This window comes from Leucoraja erinacea, chromosome 2 (genome assembly GCF_028641065.1).
Source record: "Leucoraja erinacea ecotype New England chromosome 2, Leri_hhj_1, whole genome shotgun sequence".
NCBI lineage: Eukaryota > Metazoa > Chordata > Chondrichthyes > Rajiformes > Rajidae > Leucoraja > Leucoraja erinaceus.
In genome coordinates, this window is record NC_073378.1 from 97,767,886 (window position 1) to 97,786,694 (window position 18,809).

Here is an 18,809-nt window from a genome sequence, read left to right on the forward strand (position 1 = left end):
GAGGTTAAATGCAAATTGGATGAACAGCATCTCATATTTAACTTGGGCAGCTGACAACCCAGTGGTATGAATATTGATTTACCTCACTTCAGGTAACCCTGGCATTCGTTCTCTCATTATTCCTCCCTCACCCAATTCACATTAGCTTCTCATTTTCACCTATAAACAGCTAACAATGGCCTGTTTCCTTTATCATTACTTTTTGCATATCTTTAATTCTTTGGTCTTTATCTCTCTACATCTACCGTCTATATCTCTCGTTTCCTTTATCCCTAACCAGTCTGAAGAAGGATCTCGACCCGAAACAGCACCCATTCCTTCTCTCCAGAGAAGCTGCCTTACTCCAGCTTTTTGTGTCTAGCTGCTATTCATTGTTCCATTGTTATGTAGGGTTTCCGAATGAAGATTGGACTGTCATTCTTTGAGGGCCGACATTGCTTTAGGGAGCTTCTTCAATGATGTCCTGTGCCTTCACAATCTTCATCATTAGTGTAGGTATTGGAGTCTTTTCCATATGAAACCCATTGACCTCAGATTTATGAGCTCCTTGATGTCAAACTTGGTCAAATATTGCCTCGATATGAGTGAGTCTTCTCACTCTGGAATTTGGTTCATTGGACTATGTTCAGTTCAAAGCAGGATGAGATCTGGAGCTGGGTGGTCCTGATGAAAGCCAAACTGGGCAAAAGTAAGTTGGTTATTCTATTACTTTGATGATGAATGACAGCAGAGACTGGATGGTAATTAACCAGGTTGGATTTGTCCCTCAATATTTGTGAAGAGGATGTACTAAGGTGATTTTCCATAATAAAAACCGAAAATGGTGGAAACAATCAGCAATCAGGAAATGTCTCTGGTAGGAGCAACAGAGAGAGGGGGCAACAAAGAGAGCGAAGGAGAGCGCACAGAGGGAGAGCGTGCAGAAAGAGTGATTATAAATAGTAAGATTAAACAAGAACTTACCACTTTGAGCTTTATTTTATGAGGAGTAACGTTGAGGGATTACGTGAAGACCCCGTCCAGTACGCATGCGTGTCAATCTTCAAAGCAGCGGTGTGAAATCACAGAAAACAGTTGTTGAACTGAACATAGTAAGATAAGAGAACCATAATACCTGTTGAAGTTTATGATAGAGGGCTGGGAGCGGAGGGCACGTAATCCCTCAACGTTACTCCTCATAAAATAAAGATCAAACTTCAAACTGGTAAGTTCTCGTTTAATCTTACTATTTTACTTCGGAGTCACGTGAGTGACTACGTGAAGATTTTAAAGCTTTGTGATTTCATGCCGTGGAACCGAGTCCAGGCGTCATACACTGCATCAGAAGGCCAATGAACATTAAGAATGCATTCAGACATGACATAGATATAGACATGTTGATGCTATTAATGAATAATAGTGGCAATAGTAACCTCCCTCAACCTGGAGGAAGTATGAACCATACCTAACATAGAGTTGGCAAATACCCCTGATCTGGCAATAGGTTTATTGTGAATATTTGGACAGATCAATAGTTTGACCATCCTGCAACCGCTAGGATGTGGTCCATCCCTGCTGCTGAGGTATAGCGGTCCTGGTGGTGAGACTCAATGTCAATGTACACTCCTGTATATGCCTGATCCATATAGCCATCTGGAGAAGGTTCGTAGTGATTCCTTCTAACAAGATTTTATGTAACTAATAATATTGCTGTCAGTCTATAAAGCTCTTAGGAACCTTGACATACTGGTGTAGATGCGTGATCACACGCAACCCAAGGTCCATGGGATATGCAACTCTAGTTTGGTCTTGTGTCCCTGTCTAATCTGCTTGATTAATCATAAACAAAACATGTTATTATAGCCCGCAGATATGATCATCCTATCCAGTGTTGCAATGACTGGACCCATAGCGCTGTACTCAGTGCCATGGCGTAATCACTAGTACGTGAGTATGACCATGGGCTGGGATGTTGCTGGTGCCCATCGGTGAAGTGACGTAGTACAATGTTAACAACCCATGTCTCTGCGTCCCTAAACCTGGGAGGTTTTAAGCTGACGATACCTTCATTCTCTGGATATCAGGGTGAGACCGGACAGAGTGGTTTATGTACTCATCAACCAAATGATTAAGAGGTACTTAAGGCACAGTAATGGAATAGTACCTTCATGTTATAATCCCAGAAAACTGAATTTTAATGTGTCAGTCATCCGTGCCGAGTTAAACGTAAGGAAGCATAAACAATGCTTCCCATCTCCTATGCAGATTGCTGCTATTTGGTGCTATCCCTGCAATCTGTAGTGAGCACTCTTAATGCTCATGGTTTGACAACCCAAGCCACAGAAAAGATCTCACAGAGTCTGTAAGTCTATGATTGATTATATCATGCAGAGGATGGTTTCAACATCACAACTGAACCAGCATCTTTTTATCCGGGATTAACCATGTAAGGTTCATTTTATGTTCATTCTTCGCCTCAGCAGGAGCCATAGGTGTATAACCCAGGCAGGCACTATGAAAACCCGGAAGCGGGAATCTTGCTGAATTTTGCAAAACCCGTCTATTGAGGCCAAATGGAGGAAGACATAAAAGAACATTCCTTCGTAGTGAAGTGAGAATGCACCCTTCGCCACTGTATGCCTCGTTCACTGTTGATTGAAACTGGATGCAAGCAACTCAATAGTTAGTGTTCTATCAATCCACATTGTCATTAAATACTTTGTGTTCACACATTCATTCTGTGTTGTCATTGATTTTGCATAATAATACACCCGTGCCAAATGTGGTTTGGTAAAACTATCACCGGATACTTTGATTTGATTGTACCTTTGTGATTAACATATACCAACCAAATGTATCACCTTGGACTTGTGCATGCCGTATATGCATATCCACACACTCTTTAATGCCCAGAATGCACCTCGTGTCCATTGACAGTTAATATCATGATTGACCACTTGATAACTCATGCTAATCTCATCTGTCTCCGTAACTAGAGATAGTATTAGTAAATTACCCATCTTTGGGCAATAGCATCAGTTGGAAATGACTGAAGATTTACGGATAAGAGGTTTTAGTGGAGCAAAGCTGTCCATCATTGTGACTTTGATTGTTTCAGCTAAAAATAGCAGAGGTCTAATTTTTTGTATCAGTGCTGATCCCAGGCCAATAAATGGATGATTGTATCCCAACAATCAATAGTTTCAGTTGGTATCGACTTAATTTAAATTTAACTGGACGGGTGAGAACCAATTCTTCAAATATAGCTATGTGGCTGATAAGGCTAATTTAGTAAAATACAGTATGTTCAATATCATCCAGATTGGCCATGCTACTTATTTGTTAGCTCTGTGCAGTTGAAGCACTGATAGTAGTGATTTGGTAAATAATCTGGAAACTGGAGTTAGCCCATTGTAATGCCACTGAGTGAATTGTTGCCTCATCCAGTTAAATTTCAAATATCTTCAACCCTGTGAGCGGAAATGATCACATGGAATTTATTCAGAAAAGTCTATATTGCACATGCGGGTTGAGGCTGTTGACAATGATCAGACCACATCCCATTCTTGTGAGCCTTGTCTTGAAAGGCAACTCCAACCATACCTGTGTGCAGTATAAACTAATCTAGTGTTATCCCAAACCAGTGTAAATATTCAAACCAGTTTAATATTACCAACTTGTATCCGTGAGTGGAGACATCATCAATGAGGTTCCATACCTTTATCCGAATGGGAGGACTTATGCAACCCGACCAGGAGCTGCCTCAAACATGTGTGCATGATTTTACATCTGCGCCTGGGAGGTAGAGGAGCTCGCGTACGAGGTTGGCGCATCTTCCAACGAAGGCCTGGTTGTACGGCCTTCAAGCTTTCACCAGCTTCAGTTCATCGTGGTTTGCTGGTGGGTGTGTAGGGGTGCTGCCGTCAAAGATGTGAGGTCTTGTGTGATGATGTGGCCTTCCTGAACCCGACGGCCACTCGTCGAGCTCCTGGTAGTGTTGTTCCTGCACCCCCTGCACACTTGTGGTTTCTTCAGCCAAACCCCTGTCTTCAGAGTCAGCCCAGAAGTGACTCCTAATGCACCCCTCTGTCGAGGGAGTTGCATTATGCAGCCCTCAATAAGGTGCTGCTATGGGCGTCCCAGGACCCCCTGGTGACTAGGCTCCATATATCGGAGCATGTCACATTGGAGCTTCTGATCCATCAACCGCTCCATGCGGGATATGCGATCACAGTTGCTCCCGCCGGCGTCCATTCCTGTAACATATTCTCACAAAATAGCACACAACGACCTTCGAGTAAGGAATTTACCTGCATGTCCTTTTAAAACTTTCTGCTGCGGGGCAACACTCCTCCCGAGCCTGGTCTCGTGGTCGTGGTTTGTTACAGGTGGGGTTCCTCTGTGGTCCTTGTAGAAACACTCCATTGTGGGTTATTTCTCCCCCCCCAGCTTTTTCTCCGCGGCCCCTTATAACAGGGCTTCTCCATGGTGTTCTCCAGCTGGGGCTTTTTTTTCCCCCCCCCCCCCCCCCCCCCCCCTCCCCTCTGAGTATCCCCGCAGTAACTGCAGCCGGGATATCCCCGCGGTCTCTATCAAAGGGATATCCGTGATTAGTGTTCGGCTGGCGACCGGAAGGTAGCCGGTTCGAATCCCGCTGGAGTGCATACTGTCGTTGTGTCCTTGGGGCAAGACACTTCACCCACCTTTGCCTGTGTGTAAATGTAATGTAATTATGTGAAACACTTTGGGGTCAATGCAAGTTGACTGAAAATGTGCTATATAAATAAGATTATTATTATTATTATTATTTACTAAGTCAGAAGGGGGGTTTATCCTGCTTCGGTGGGGGGTATATGAAGCTGCTGGTTTAACTCCTAGCGGCACAGTACTTACTGCCGTCTGCCCCTCGCATCCCGCAGTCTACGGAGCGGGTTCTCAGGTCGCTCCCCGTATTCCACGGTCTCCGGAGCGGCTGTCCAGGTGCCCCCGGCACCAATATGAAGCCACTGGCTCCACAGCCAGTGGCTCGAGGGCGAATCTGCCGCCTTCCGCTCCCTGTTTCCCGCAGTCTCCAGAGCGGCTGTCCCGGTGCCCCCGACACCAATATGAAGCTGCTGGCTCCACAGCTAGCGGCTCGAGGGTGAATCCGCCGCCGTCCGCTCCCCGCGTCCCTTGGTCTCCGGAGCGGGTTCTCCACCAATATGAAGCTGCTGGTTTTACTGCCTGCGGCTCAAAGGTGAATTTACCGCCGCTTGCTACCCGCATAGGTCCGTGAGCGGGATTCCCCGTGACCGGGGTTCCCTGAAGTCCGAGACTGGGGTTTCCCCTCCCTCCCGACTTAGCCCCGGTCTTTGAGCAGGACCCCCTGCAAGAAGATTTTAAAACCTGAAAGTATTTTTAAAAACTTACCTCAGGTCTGTTGCTGGCAGGAAAATCACATTTCCCTGCCAGTCGTCACGCAATGCGATAGACGATATGACACGCATGTGTACCGGACGGGGTCTTCACGTAGTCACTCACGTGACTCCGAAGTAAAATAGAAATTTTAATTGCAATGTTGCCATGCTGAGAATTGAATAGGTTTGGGATTCTGGTCTGGGTTTCTGTATTCTTAGTTGTTAAATTTTGTTGTTGTTGGAATAAGTACTTCAGTAATAATGTTTTAAATTTGTGCTGCTGATCACTAGTATATGGTCTCTTATTCTCATCTAGGTACATTTTAGACATACTCAGTTTTCTGGTTAAAGTCTGAAAATGATTGCATTTAGTCCTATTAAAGGAAATACTTGGAATAAGATCTACTCATTTATTTTTTTTATTTTCAATTATATTGTACAGGAGTGCTTTCTGTAGCAGATGTGCAAAATCTTTACCAGATGACAGTCATTTAAAAATTGCTGTTTTTAGGACCAGTTGGACAATTCTAGTATCGATGTGTGTCCTGCCTCACCTCTGTTCCAGCTTTTGTTGCAAATTAATTTTCTACTATAAATTAACTCTATAACTCTTTCCAGTTCCTAAAACTATTCATTATTATAATATTTCTTGCTACCAAATTTGAAAATACATTAATCTTGAAGGCATTTGTAATGTTATTTAAATGTGGTGATTAGGTTAAATTTATCATTTTTTTTAAACTTAATTTTTTTTATTCCAGACTTATAACAGGCAACTTTTGAGAGACATGAACCATCCAGAAATTGAATTAAGATAACTTTAAATCTTTCTCGGGTCTTTGACATGCCAGAAAATAAAGTTTTTCAGCATGTTGGTCTAGGTCTGCATTGAAATAAGTCAGAGAGATTAAAACCCATTCCACCCCAGGACTGTTTCTTTTCCTCAGAAAGACGGGATGACTACTGTACAGTGATAATAAGCGGACAAGTGCCGGGTCACTGCCACCAAGCTTTACTGCACCAGTTTTGTTTGTGCAGAACTAAGGAAAGCTGTGAGTGTGACTTGAATGTCTCCCCTGGGTATTTGCAAATGCAGTAGTTACGTTTCGATTTCCTCCTCGACACATGTGCCAAGGAAGTTAATTGTGTATCGCATCCTGTCTCACCCAAAAGCTGGATTTAAAACAAAAACTGAGCAGCGTCATCTCAATGGGAGAAGTCGGAAGTTGTTGCCATGTTGGATGCTAGAGTTTTATGTGACTGCTTTACAATATGTTTTTGGAATGAAGTTAATTATATTTGCCATATAAGTTTTTTCTTTTTGAACCTGTTGCTGTGAAGCAACTTCATCTTTTAAAACACTTAAAAAAGAATAGGTATTCACGCAACAAACATCGCAGGATATTTTAGGCTTTTTAAGTTATTTTTACAATTTAGCGCAATGCAACAGTCAATTTACATACAGGAAGATTCTTCAAGCAGCATTGAGATAAATTAAAAGACCAGAAGCATCAATAATATTGTCTGATCAATACGTTTTGGATTAAATGCTGGAATATCTCCTTTTTTGGTCGCAAGGGATATTTAATATCTACTTAAGATAATGGAAGGGGCCTGGATTTAACTCCCATCTGTTCTTACTTTCATGCACCAAATACAGTTATGGTGTCAGCTCACTCTTGCACTGCTGCTAAAATTCTGTTTTCAATAGAAACAGTTTTGGAAATGAATCCAACACAACTGCCATTGCAATTAGCTCATGTGATAGACGACCAAGTTTCAGCGCTTTAGCGTTGAAACAGGCTACCATTACTAAAGTGAAGTCAAAGACGGCTCGGTCACATGAGTGCCACCACTACGTAAGCCTAACAGTACTACAAAGTATGCTTCCTATTAGCAGCTTATTATTTGTATATGTGGTTATTCACTTTAGACCATAGAACAGTACAGCACGGAACAGGATGAACAGGATGCCAGGAACAACTCTTATCTGCCTGCACATAACCCATTTCCCTCAATTATCTCCATATCCATGCGCCTTTCCAAAAATCTCTTAAATGCAGTATCATTTCTGCCTCAACCACCACCCTTGGAACCACTCGCGTCCCAGGTACTCACCACTCTCTGTGCAAAAAATTTGTTTGGCACATCTCCACTGAGATTTGCTCCTCTCATCTTAAACCTGTGCCCTCTAGTATTTGATATTTCCATCCTGGGAAAAAGGTTCTGACTGTACCCTATCTACGCCTTTCATAATTTTATATACTTACAAGGATACAAAGGACATTTATTATCACATACACCAATTGGTGTAGTGAAATTTGACTTCCATCAGGTCGTCCGCGACCTCCGGCATTCCAGAGATAACAATCTTTCCATACTTTCCCTATCACTGATACAACATAATCAAAGCATAATTATGGTAAATTTTATTCTGGTAATTTTATAAATTGCATTGAAATCTGCATTGAAAGATATATAGGGCAGTTTCAGGTTTGAAGGGGATGTGGCTGCATGGCTCACTCGAACCAAATAGCTACAAATGGCCCCTTGTTAAATTAATTACTAATTAACCCACATTTATTTGAAAAAAAATCTTGTTTTAGCAAACAATCTGCTGCAGAAACTTGGCGGGTCGAGCAGCATTGGACAAATCCTTTTCTCTGCATCGATGCTGCCTTACCTCTCGATTTCTCCAGCAGATTGGTATTTTTTCTAGATTCCAGCATTTGCCATCTCTTGTGTTTCTCTCTTAACATTGAGTCAGTTGTCTCACCAAATGCAACCCAAAAATAAGCTTAGGAGGGGTAAAAGGTTGCATATGAATGAGGAAAGGAAATTGCAGAGTTAAGGGAGAAATATTTTATTAACATTTTTTGAAACTTCACCCATCCTAAGAGCGACTCTTAACAGCGTTGATGTGTAGAAGGATTTAGGGGTCCTAGTCCACAGCTCTCTGAAAGTAGTAACACAAGTAGATAGAGAAGATGTAGATAAAGAAAATGTATGTCTTGTTTGTCTTCATTGGTTGGGGGCCCTGAGTATAATAGTCAGGAAGTCATGTCTCAGCTTTATAGGACTTTGGTTAGGTTGCATTTGGAGTATTGTGTGCAGCTCTGGTTGCATCAGTAGAGGAAGGATTGGAGATTTTGTAGACGGTGTAGAAGAAGTGTACCAGTATGCTGCCTGGATTAGAAGCCTTTAGTTATGTATTTTTTCTGGAGCATCGGATGCGGGGGGAAGGCCTGATAGAAGTATATAATATTTATGGCAGGAGAGCCACAGTCAGATCCCTTTTTTTCAAGTCAAGTCACATTTATTTATATAGCACATTTAGAAAACAACTCTCGTTGGCCAGAGTGCTTTGCATTTGTTATAAGAATAGTGTAAACAAACAAACTACATACATATATACATATAACCCTCGCTCAGTGGACGTCAGGAAAGGCTTGGGAGTAGAGATAAGATTTTAGTCTTGACTTAAAGGAGTCGATAGAGGGGCAGTTCTGATGGGATGGGGGATGCTGTTCCACAGTCTAGGAGCTGCAACCGCAAAGGCGCGGTCGCCCCTAAACTTCACAGGGTTTAAATTTCAAAGATTAGACGGCATAGCTTCAAGGTGAGAGGGAAACATTTTAAAGATATGCAGGGCAAATTGTTTACATGAAGAATGGTGGGTGCATTGAATATGTTGTAGAGGTGGGGTCAAATATGATAGGGGCATTTAAGAGGATTTTAGATAGGAACATGGATATGCAGGAAATGGAAGGATATGGATCACATGCAGGCGGAGGAGATTAGTTTAACTTGGCGTCATGTTCGGCACAGACATTGTGAGCTGAATGGTCTATTCCTGTGCTATGTGTTATATGTTCCATTGTTCTGTACATAACAGATCCAGTCACTGCAAATTCAGAAAGGCACTTGGTATGAATCTGAAACAAGGCTCTAGGCTTCTAATTAATCAGGTTTTAATGTTTATTTAAGGACCTTCAGCAGCTTTCCTTTATCCAGCATCAATAAATCAATAAAACTAAACAAACTTCGCCTTATTTAAATTTGGAAGCAGCATGGAACAATGGTTTAAGTAAATTAATCTCAAGATGAAAGATCGAGGTTCCTCCTCAATTATGGTACTAAATGTGCAATACAGTCCTATGTGCACGTTGTCAACAACTTCTTCCGTTGGTTCCATCGAAGTCGATGGAGCTAAATTTTAAACCCAAAGGCCTATATGGAAATGTCATTATAGCAAATGATCTGAGGCTGAATTGAAGTTACCTCTCTGTTCCAAAGGATATTAAATAGATTCATTTGATGAGCAGATTTCGCTTTTCAACAATCAAGGTTAAGGATCAAGGGTAAAAGAATAAGATGGGGGAATCTCTTCAATCAGACAGTCATGACTCTCCATCCCAGAGAATGAGAAGGCAGAGTTATTGAACATTTTCAAGGAATGCATGAATGAATGAATGATGAATGTTTATTGGCCAAGTATGTACACATACAAGTAATTTACCTTGGTGCTCCACTCGCAAGTAACAAAATGACATACAGTAAACAATTAAGAATGACACATAAAACATTAAACATTAATAATAAAACATTACAGTTTAAACATGTGAATGAAATAAAAATACCAGAGCAAAATGAGGCTACAGATGTTTGGTTATTGAGTAGAGCTACTGCTCATGGGAAAAAAAAATGTTTTTATGTCTGGCTGTGGCGGCTTTGACAGTCCAGAGTCGCCTTCCAGAGGGAAGTGCTTCAAAGAGTTTGTGGCCAGGGTGAGAGGGGTCGGAGATTATCTTACCCGCTCACTTCCTGGCCCTTGCAATGTACAGTTCGTCAATGGGGGAAAGGTTGCAGCCAACAACCTTCTCAGCTGATCGGACGATTTGCTGCAGCCTCCGGATGTTGTGCTTGGTGGCTGAGCCAAACCAGACCATGAAGGAAAAGGTGAGGACAGACTCTACGATGGCAGCATAGACTTGGACATGTGTTAGGAAGTACGTCCTCTGTATAGTGGTATACACGGGGAATTAGCTGGCTATCTGAACTTAGCATCTTGGGATAAATGGGCCATTTTCAGCTTGGCATTCATAAATCGTGAGGTGGTACAGAATTAGTACTGAAACCTTAACTATCTCTAACCCTTATTAATGATTTTGTTGAAGGGATTGGGTGTACTGTAGCCAACTCTGCTGAGTATACAAAAATAGTTGGTGAACAAGTTGCAAAGAGTCTCTAAATGCAGGCCCATACAAAGCTTTTCAAAAAGGGGGGTGGCATGACAGGATTACAAAAATTTAATGTGAAATAATGTGCACATCACAAGCAGGAAGCACCTCGCGTCTAGGTTCCAGGGCCCGCTTAAGGGCCCTGAAAGCTTTGGGGTTTTAGATGCTCTCTGGTGCATTTTGAGACTTATTTTGGAGCTTTTTTTGCACCAAATTTATGACCAATATTTCAGAAATAAATTTGGTTGAGTCAAGAGTAATGAGTGGGTGGAATGGGATAATTGGGGTCATTGGTGTATACATTTTTTTTTAAATCAAGAATTGTTGTCCTTGTTTTAATAATCAAGTTGTACTGTTGTAAAATGTTATGTAAAATGGTATGAAGGAGCATGCAAAAACTGCAAATAAAATACTGTATGTTTTTGCAGTAAAGAAAACCTTTTTTTAGAAATATTTTGTGTGTTGATTTGATTGCATGTTACTGTTAGACTGTGTTAGTGTGTGCAGTGCACCTTTAATAATGCATTTACATTACTATGACCGCTTTCAAACTAATCTATTTTACTGTCATACTATTATAACAAATTCTAGTTCCCTGATGCCTCATAAACAAGATCACAAATCACATTTTGAATTCTCAAACATAATGTGATTGTGAATAATTGCAGAGCTGCCAAGTTTCACTGTGCATTTCTGTATTTTGATGGCTGAAAATTAGTATTTTGTTGGGGAAATCGGTATTTCTCACATAAATGCAATAGAACGTACTACACAGAAACTGGATTCGCAAATATTAGTATGGAATATTGAAAATCAGTACTACTGAATTGTGAAACCATTTTTGAAATGTGAATTTATAATTCTTGATTTTAATTCCATAACATAAAAATATATAATAACATAACATAAATTTCACAATTCATCATATAGTTTCCAAACAATCAAGCATGCTGGCATGATGCTGCATAATCATTCAGGTGCTCATGGTAAATGTCACATAAAGGTAAGTAGCATGGTAAGTAGAATTTTAAAGAATCACCCATTGTTACTATTGTTGAGCCACACTGACTAGCATGACTGGAATTAGTTCTTAGTTCACTGTCACTCAGCACTCAGCATGCTGGCATGATGCTGCTAAATCATTCAGGTGCTCCTGAATGTATATTGCCATTTACCCCTACTACTAATGCAAAGGCATTTGTTGGCCTTAGTCTATATGCCATCCATGGTTCCACGAATATAGCACCTCAGAGCAGTTTATCCACCATGGCAGTCCTCAGTTTGTTAATGCAGTCAAAGCATGTTTCGTTCCGCAGTTCACTGATGTAGGTGGCCCTACTTCTACCTCTTCTTGCAGTGTCCCGTTTGGTCTCCCAAAGTGTGACTTTATCTTTAATGGCAGTCCTCAGTTCGTAAACGCTGTCCAAGGCCTGTGTCATTCCGCAGCTAGTACACTGATGTAGGGGTCCCGACCTGCCTCTTCTTGCAGTGCCCTGTTTGGGCTCCCAAAGTGTGAGGGGATTAGCAGACAGTTCAGGGTTCCTCTCACAGACTTGGACAACACTCTTGGCAGACCAGCATATATTGCCATTTTGCCATAAATCACATTTTCCAGTTCCATTTTCCGAGATTGTAACTGTGCAGACCTAGTCACCACTTTGTACAAGTCATGGGCAAAGTCATGGTGAATGTAAATTAAGGCGAGTGCAGACAGCCTGTTATTGCTCATGGAAGTCCTGGTCTTTGCTTCTTTGCGGATGTGAAAATGTGTTTGTCCTCTTTGGCTGGATCAAAGTAAGATGCCGAGCGAGATCTCACCCACTGCAAGCATGTCGCCCGAGGCGAGCGTCTCTCTGCCGTTCAGGCTCATGACCAAGGGCCCCAGCTACCTCCGGAGTCAAATGGAGGGGGACTGGCGGGGTCGGCAGAGTGCCGCGGGGAGAGTGGCTGCCGACAAGGCCAACCACGTGAAGAGCCAGACGGCGAGGGGGTGCAAAGTGGTTTGGGCCCATCGTTGGCGGCAGCTGCCCGAGGAAGGAGCCAACAGTGGCAGTGGGGCCAGCTTAGCACAGGAAGACTAGGGGCCGTTAGCCTTTCCGCTGACTTCCGAGCTGCCATTTTTTGTGTGGGATCGGCACTGGCCGTCATTCGCTCCTATCCTCCGTTATTTCTGTTGTAGTACATCCGTCGTGGGTGCATTGTTCCTTTCCGGTGGGGCAGAATGGCGGGGTGCGGCAGGAGAGAGCCGCGGGGAGAGTGGCTGCCGACAAGGCCAACCACGTGAAGAGCCAGACGGCGAGGGGGTGCAAAGTGGTTTGGGCAGCTCTGCCTCCGAGGAAGGCAGCAACAGTGGCAGTGGGGCCAGCAGCAGCATGAAGACTTACCTGTCCTCCGGCAGCCCCCAGCAGAGCGGGCAGCTGGGGCTCCCGCCTGACATTTTGCGTCCCTCCAGCTCCAAGAGGCAGCTCAGGCCCGACACGCTGGTCATGTACCAACAGAAGTGCGAGTTCGTGTGAGGAGCGGCGGCCACCAGAAGCGCCTGCAGTTTCAAGGGCAGTGGCAGCCTGGTCCGTTGGCTGCTGCCCAACTCTAGTGGCCTGGGTGACAAGCAGCAGAGGCCGGCAACGGGAGCAGCAACGTCGGATGGGGGAGAATTAGCAGAGGGTACAGAGGCTGCAACATCCCAGGTTGCACAGGTAAGCACACCAGCAGCATTCCAGGGGGCACAATAACCACACCAGCAGCACTCCAGGGAGAAACAGCAGCCTCGCCAGCAGCACCCCAGGGTGCACAAGTAACCACTCCAGCAGTGCCCCAGGAAGCACCAGTCGCCACACCAGCCGCATCCCAGGGTGCACAAGTAACCACGCCAGCAGCGCCACGAGAAGCAGCCGCAGGTCACCCCAAAGAGCCGCTCAAGCGGCAGGTTGGTGAAGGCAGATTATGGCGCTCACACTCCGACCTCAGCTGCCGCTTCTCCCGAGCCTGCTGGGGCTTGGACAGTTTCTTCGAGCACTACGGACTCGAACCTGAGGTCATTGAGAACCTGGCCAGGGTGAAGTTTTCCACCTTCGAAAGCCTTGCCCTCAAGTTTCGGAGCGTGAAAGGCCTGTCCCACTTGGGTGACATTTTCGGCGACAACCTGAAAAGAAGTTGACGCGTCGTGGTCGGGTCGTGACGCGGCCTGATGCGTGCTGACGCATGTAGTGACGCTTGGTGTCTCCCTGTTGCCCCTGGATTTTGGAATGTTCAAAATCCAGGGGTGACATCTGGGTGTCTCATCATGTTGTGCGCTCTGTCACACGCTGAAGTATGCTCTCCTGCGGGTGACGACTGGTTAGGGTTAGGGTTGGGGTTAGGGACCACAGATGGGCTGTAAAGTATTCTTCCGTCAATGCATGGATTTTAAACATTAATATATTAAAATTAATACAATAAAATCAATTGTGCAAATGAAAAGATGTCTGTCCAGTTTTATTTACAGATGTATTGGTCTGCTTCCAGATCCCATCACCATCTCTAACTTTTCACAGGAATGGATTCAGTGACTGTAGACTGAACTCCCCTCTCCCCTCCACCCCCCTCTTTCCTCTTCCTGCCCCAATCCCTCCTTCTTCACTCCGCCCCCTACCCTTCTCCTCCCCCCTTCTTCCCTTCCCCCCGCTCCACTCTTCTCCACCTTCTCCACTCCCCAGGGCTTTCACATAACTTTTTTTCCCTGTTGCCAGCCAGGCAACCTAAGCAGCTTTTTAGGTTGTCAAATGACAGTTTGGGCGGTCATTTAAGACGGCTGCATGACGCATACATTAATGTGCTCGGACAAAGTGCGTAGTCGGAAATTATGCTCAATGAAGCATTCACATATTATTTCTGCTTCAAATAGTCACAGACTAAACATATTCACCAATCAAGACATGATATATACCACAATGACATGCAGCAAAATTATAATACAGTATCTCAACTCTTTTTACATGTTGCAATTATTTCTTTTCACTTCCAAACAAAAATGTGGTTGGATTATTCAGCGTATGATCAACCTGTGTCAATAAATCCTGGACCATGGGAACATATAAGCTTAACCATGCACACTACAGATTGATGCGAGCATGTTTTCTGTGAAGGACCGAAAATTATCATGACATGGCAATAGCATGGGTCGTTATTGCTATTGGTACAGAAACACTCTCGCATCCCACATAATTTATCCACAACAAAATATACAGGTTGCAAGGTCATTTTTATGATAATAGCTGTTAAAACCAACTATACCCATCTGTCAGGTTAAACATTACACTAACTGACAAGAGATGGTCAAAGGATATCAAATGCAGCAAATGTTATTTTGGCAATATGTTTAAAGGTGTCAAAACGCCACATTACTGGACATTCAGATTAGATGTATGTGTTGTGAACAACAATGAAGATACCCAGTTTGTATGCACCAGATTAAATTTTTTTTTATTGATAAACGCTATTTCCATCATTCCCACTTCAGAATTAACGTTAAAATTATAACTGAAATATCTCCTGACCAAATTGTGATGTATATGACCGACTAGAAGTTAAACCTGGATAAATCCAGCGTATAGTTGTGAATGTTGCTCAATAAATAACTACAGTACTGACACGCCATATTAAGAGCATTGATTTTCCGTTAAAGTGAAATCTGTAATAATGTGTCAATGGTAGCGGTGACAATCGAACACTGCGGTTTTAATGTTTCACTTGTTGACAATTTAATTAATTCATCTTTATGGATTAAAAAAAATAATAACATTGAGAATTAAAACACATTTGACTGCATTCCATTATCAAACATCGGCGTGCGGGAGAGTTTGTTTTGAAAGCGGTTATCGCCGTTGGCGGAGTGGCACTCAGCGGCCGCTATGAGGGCTGGCAGGGTGCATGAGGAGGTCGAGCCGCCATCGCCACTGCTGCTGCTGCGCGGGGCCCATCATTCGATCCGATCCTCCGTCACCCTGCACTACACCGCTGCCAACCAGAAACGTCACTTATTCCTTTTCTCCAGAGATGCTGCCTGAACCGCTGAGTTACACCAATTTTTTGTGTCTATCTTCGGTATAAACCAGTATCTGCAGTGTCAAGCCGGGCAAAATGACATGGCTTTTAGGTTGCCCGGCGGGACTTTAGGTGGCCCTGCTCCCTCCCCTCCCCTCACATTCCCTTCTCCCCTCTTCCCCCATTCTACACCCCCCCCCCCACTTTCCTCGACACCTCCCATTTGTGGATCCAGCCTGAGACAGCTAGATTCAATTCAATTCAATTCAACTTTAATGTCATCGCACAAATACAAGTATGAGTACAACAAAATGCAGTTTTGCGTCAGTCTGTAGTACTTGTGCATAAAGAAATTAAAAAAAAATAGAAAGAGAGAAGATACAGAATAATCAAAAAATACAGAATAATTAAACAATGGGGACGAAGGGACCAGAGAAATCTATCGACGGGACTCAGAGTTCAGCAATGTAATTGTATTATTGTAGAAGCTGTTCCTCATCCTACTAGTACGTGACCTGAGGCTCCTGTACCGCCTCCCTGATGGGAGGAGGGCAAACAGTCCATGGTTGGGGTGTGAGGGGTCTTTGATGATCTTCCCAGCCCGTCTCAGACACCGTTTACGGTGGAGGGCATCCATGGCAGGGAGCGGGGCCCAGTTAGACCCCACTAATAGTACTGCACAAAGGCCCCATCATCTGTTTTAGTAACATTGACTATGGGATAAATGCAGACTTTGGGAACAACCCCCCCCCCCCACCTCCCCACCGCTGCCCCGACGCCTTGTGTGGTGGGTATTTACACTCAGTGGCCAGAGCAGGTGAATGGCACTGGTACATTGACAACATTTCCTGTACCCAGTTGAAAAGCCCGCTGCCTCTGGGGGTTTGGAGAGACCAATGGAAGAGAGATCTGCCTCTGGGACAACTCGTGGCCAACAGTTTTGTTCCCATGAGGACATTGGGGGTTTGAGACCTCATTTAGCTCAGAGATACAGTGCCCTTTGACCCACCGAGTCTGCACCGACCAGCAATCCCCCGCACACTATCCCACACACGCTAGAGACAATTTATACTTATATCAAGCCTATCAACCTTGAGTTAGGGTTAGGGTTTCCTCGCTCGCTACAAAGGCGCACAGGTTTGTATAAATTGTCCCAAGCGTGTGTGGGAAAGTGTGCGGGGGATCGCTGGTCGCAGCAGGCTTGGGCCCGGTGGGGGTGGGGGGGGGCGGGTGGGGAAGCGAGGGCCCGTGGCGTGGGCGGTAAAGGCGATGGTGGGCGGCGTGGGACCAGCGGGGGGGTGGGAAAGGCAAGGGTGCGGGGAGAGGGATCGGCAGGGGAGGGCGGGGTGGCGTGGACCTGGAGCAGCGCCTGGTGTCGGGTCATGGCTGCTGCCAGGACTGGGTTCAGGTTCAGTGGTTCCTGCTTCTCATCCGGCGACGGGACAACAGTGTCCCCGGACCTACTGCCGGCAGCGGACGGGACCCGCTCCCTGGGCGCCAGGCTGACCAACGGCGACGTTACGACGCCGCGGGTGGAGCCGATGCACCAAGCAGGGAGACACCGCAGCGTCGAGGCGATTAAAATTGGCGGCGATCTGATCCCACCCACGCGAGGAGAGACGGCGTCATTTTGCATCGCTTCTGCGTCTTTGGACACCAGCTTCCCCCCACTGCGCAGGTGCGGATGGTCGTAATTTTTTTTTTTGAATCATCCTGTAGGCCGGAACCAGAATTTCCCGAATTTTGCGTAAATTCCTTCAAAGTGGAAACCCTGATTGCGCAACAATTTTTTTTTCCCTCTGAATTTGTTTTACTCTGGAAAAAAATGGAGGTGCGGTCGCACCCAACGCACCCAACCCTTCAGACGGATATAGATATGGATCAGCACAGTGGTGCAGCAGTAGAGCTGCTGCATTACAGCACTATAAAACCTGGGTTCGATCCTGACTATGGCTGCTATCTGTACGGAGTTTACATTTTCTCCCGGTGACCACATGGGTTTCCCTGGGTGCTCTGGTTTCCTCCCACACTCCAAATATGTGAATGTTTGTAGGTTAATTGGCTTCTAAAAATTGTCCCCAGTGTTTATGATAGAACGAGTGTATGGGTTTTCACCGGTCATTGTGGTCTCAGTGGGTAAAAGGGCCTGTTTCCATGCTGTATCTCTAAACTAAACTAAACTAAAAAATGAATGTGCTAAATTTGGTTGATGGAGAATAAAATAGGAGGTTTTCCTTTCTATTAAAAAAAAGAATTAAAAGTTAATTTATCACTTAAAATGGTTTGAGACTCCTCAAAGTTATGGTCGAAAAGGGCCTGGGAGTCCTAATATAAACACAACAAGTTTACAAGTGGATACAGAATGTAACTAGGAAGGCTGATGATGTGTTGAGCCATATTGCAAGAGATGCCTCATAAAAGTAGGGATGTTTAGATGCAGCTTGATAAGGTGTGGGTAAGATCCAGATATGGTGTATGTTTTGGTGTCCATATCTAAGGGGTGGGGAGATATTGGCACGAGGTACAGTGAAAAGCTTCTGTTGCATGCTAACCAGTCAGCAGGAAAGCAATACATGATTACAATCAATCCATTTACAGTGTATAGATACATGATAAGGGAATAACGTTTAGTGCAAGGTAAAGTCAGCAAAGTCCGAGGGTAACCAAAGAGGTAGATAGTAGTTCAGCATTGATCTCTGGTTGTGGTCTGATGATTCAGTTGCCTGATAACAGCTGGAAAGAAACTGCCCCTGTTTTTTTTCAGATGTGCCTGGGGTCCAAAGTTATATGTGCTGCCATGTGCTGTAGACCACATGTGGAGTACCACCTTGAATGTATTCAAATGGCTCTGCCCCACTGCTCCTTGGGAGAGAGAGTCAAGACTCTCAGAAAGAAGAAATGCCTCATCTCCATCTTAAATGCCTTATACACTAAACTATATTTCCTGGTTCGAGATACTTCTATGTGAGAGAGTCATTACAAATTTGCCTTTGTGTCCTTTGCCATTATGGTGTGAGTGGAAGAGAATGTCAGGTAAAACCGAGCCTGGGTTGGGTAAGGCGATCGTAGTAAGGTGCACTGACAAGGAGAATAAGTAATTGGGTTAGGGCCTTGGTCAGGCAGCTTTTGTTAGATCTGGATCTCACTGAGGATAAACTGGTCAAACTGGCAT

General features: G+C 44.3%; 1 pseudogene; it reads left to right on the forward strand.

The window, feature by feature from the left end:
* The first annotated feature begins 12,414 nt into the window (after positions 1 to 12,414).
* On the forward strand, positions 12,415 to 13,772 carry LOC129705943 (protein FAM110C-like; annotated as a pseudogene).
* Positions 13,773 to 18,809: the final 5,037 nt, after the last annotated feature.